General features: G+C 45.4%; 1 non-coding gene across 1 annotated transcript; it reads left to right on the top strand.

The window, feature by feature from the left end:
- The first annotated feature begins 1,232 nt into the window (after positions 1-1,232).
- On the top strand, positions 1,233-1,320 carry trnay-gua. The gene is given in 2 exon segments: positions 1,233-1,269; positions 1,285-1,320. It is a non-coding gene; the product is annotated as a tRNA-Tyr (tRNA).
- The last annotated feature ends 1,347 nt before the right edge of the window (positions 1,321-2,667 follow it).

A 2,667-nucleotide genomic window follows, 5' to 3' on the forward strand; every position in this document is an offset into this window, starting at 1 on the left:
AATAATAATAATAATAATTCATTTTTATTATAACTATACAAGTATTAAGCACTGATATTCATTTGAACTGTACGGATAAACACATTTGCATTTACAGTACAATTTTACACCAAAAAAAAATCCCCTTTCAGCTCAAGCGAAACTGCAATAAATTGCATGGTGTCCGGGTCTAGGAGCCGCGCTGCTAAGCTGAGTTCGGAAGCGGTTCTACTAGGAGAAGGTTCGAGAACAGTTTGTAATTTGGTTCTGGTTCTGGTCTGTTCGGCTCAAGCGTTTGCTAACTGAGGCGAACACTGTGAAGAGGGAGTTTGCGCAAAACAAGAATGAAGACAGGCTGGGAGAGCATTGCTATGACAAGGTTTGCCAATTTATGTGAGAGAAAAAGAAGCAGAAAGAGTCTCTTCAGGAATGTTTAATATTATAACGCGGCTTATTTCTATAATATTGGTATTTTACGATAATATCGATCCATTATTATTGATGTTGATTTTGAATTCCGTTTTGAAATCGCTAACCCGGCGTTTCTCTTTGGGATTGGAGGCTGTGTTGCAGTTTGAAATGTTGCTGGGATGTTCAGTAACCCGCTCAGCTCATCTTGTTCAAAGCTAACACAGCTCCTTAACTGCAAGACGAGGGGTTCCAGTGAAGGCGATTGCCCGGCCAGGACCGTCCGAACGGGCCGGAGTCGCTGCGAGGCGGGGCTTGGGAAGCGCCAGTGCTCTGGGTGTCTCAGTGTGTCCCACTCCCTACCCACACACGCAACACACCCCCTGGGACACCAGCTGCCCACCCCTCTCTTTCGCTCTGCTGCCTTTCTACAAAATATGAGCACAATGTTAGTGTTTACAATGCCGCTGATCAGCGCTCTTCCAAGCTTGTGATTTCCACATGAACTCTAGCCTGGGAAAGCCAGATTTGCCGTCTGGTGACCACCAGCACCGCAAGGCATCGGCCCTCCGCTCTGGCCGTGAGCTGGGCAGCCTGACCCGCTAGTTTAAAATGCCGCTCACTTCTCAAAGTGCTTATTATCCAGGAGCTATAAACAGCTGACTGCTTTACCCGTGAGCTGCACTCCGCTATAAATATATTAGAATGCATTCAGCAATTGAAACATGACATTTAAGACGCTTCTCGCATGTAGCAGTTGGTTTACGGTTTGAATGGATGCATTTTAATTCATTGTCATGAAGTGCTTGATTCAGACAGTCTGGCCGCGGTGTGTCTCAGACCTGCCTTCGATAGCTCAGCTGGTAGAGCGGAGGGCTGTAGTGGTGAAGCCCGGGCATCCTTAGGTCGCGGGTTCAAATCCGGCTCGAAGGACACAAGTTCTGCTTTTCATCAGCTCGTTGTGTTTAAATCGGTATGTTTTCTGGATATTCGTGATGCCTTTTTACGCCGAGCCCAATATTAGCAGCGGGTTTCACAGAACACGAAGGCAGGCGGGCACCGCTAGTGCTGATCCGGGTCTGTGAAACGGGAGCGGGATGAGACGGGACTCGACACAACTGCCGGACTGGGCATCAAAAACAACGCGAAACGCCTTCAAAAAACTGCACCGCACGATTCATCCGTTTCACTGCCCGCCCGGTTTGCGGTGCTTCTCATACGCTTCTGATTTTGTTCTTTGTCATTCACTCACAATAATCTCTTCTACTGAGATACATTTCATTGTTTTTGAAAGAAAGCAATCTAACAAAATACCATATTGATTCATATTGATAAAGAACCGTTAGCTCGCTTCTCATCTCTTTGTTAATGGATGCTGTCAATCGCACCCTTTCATTTGATTAACAGTAGCTGCTGGTAATAACTGGTAATGGACTGGGGGGTAGTATCCTGTGTCCTGTCCTATATTGCTGCATGCTTTCTACCTGGGGGAGGGGCTGGTTTTAGTTCTATACTGCGGGCGGATCACCTCTCCTCTGGAGGGAGGGATAACCTGTACTACAGTATAACCCTACACTCCGTGTTTCAGTGGGAGGCTTCATGCTTTAGTATTTGATTGTTGATTTGCTTCGTTTGATATTTGTCTGTATTGATTTCATTGGGTTTTGTTTGGGTGTTTCTTTGAGTTTTGTTGTCACATTTATTCTCTCTTATGCACTAGTCCCTTTAATCACTCCAGTGAAACTCCTACTATAGGGAAATCTGGCTGAGCTCGAGTGCTCCCCCACTGGCTGGAATTGGGATAGCATTTCTTGATGGATTTTAGCCTGTGGTATTTTGCTTATTTATTGGGTTTTTAACTATTTATTGTAATTTAATCAAAGCTTTGGATCATTACTTCAGCTCCCAGACTGCTGTTCATTTCAGCCAGAGGACAATCTGCTGATTGTTAAAGCTGCACAAGCGCACCTAACTCTATTCCGGACCCTACCGGATAACAAAGGTGATGCAGCGCTACTCGGACCCCAGCGTGGCATTCACACTGGCTTAGGTGGGTTTGTTACAGCGGAAAGAGAGTGAGAAAGAGCTGGAAGGTAAAAACTCCCTTTACAAACGCTAGTCAGGGAAAGCAGGGCTGTGTACTAGTAAATGACTCGGCCGTCTGGACTGATAGTATAGAGTTTTGTTAATTTAGTTCACACACAGGTTTTGTTTAAACAGTTTATTCTGATTTCTCTGTTTTGTTTGTTTAAAAGCAGCTTGGTGACTGGGCCTTGTTGA

Source organism: Polyodon spathula, unplaced genomic scaffold (genome assembly GCF_017654505.1).
Source record: "Polyodon spathula isolate WHYD16114869_AA unplaced genomic scaffold, ASM1765450v1 scaffolds_3251, whole genome shotgun sequence".
Classification (NCBI taxonomy): Eukaryota; Metazoa; Chordata; class Actinopteri; order Acipenseriformes; family Polyodontidae; genus Polyodon; species Polyodon spathula.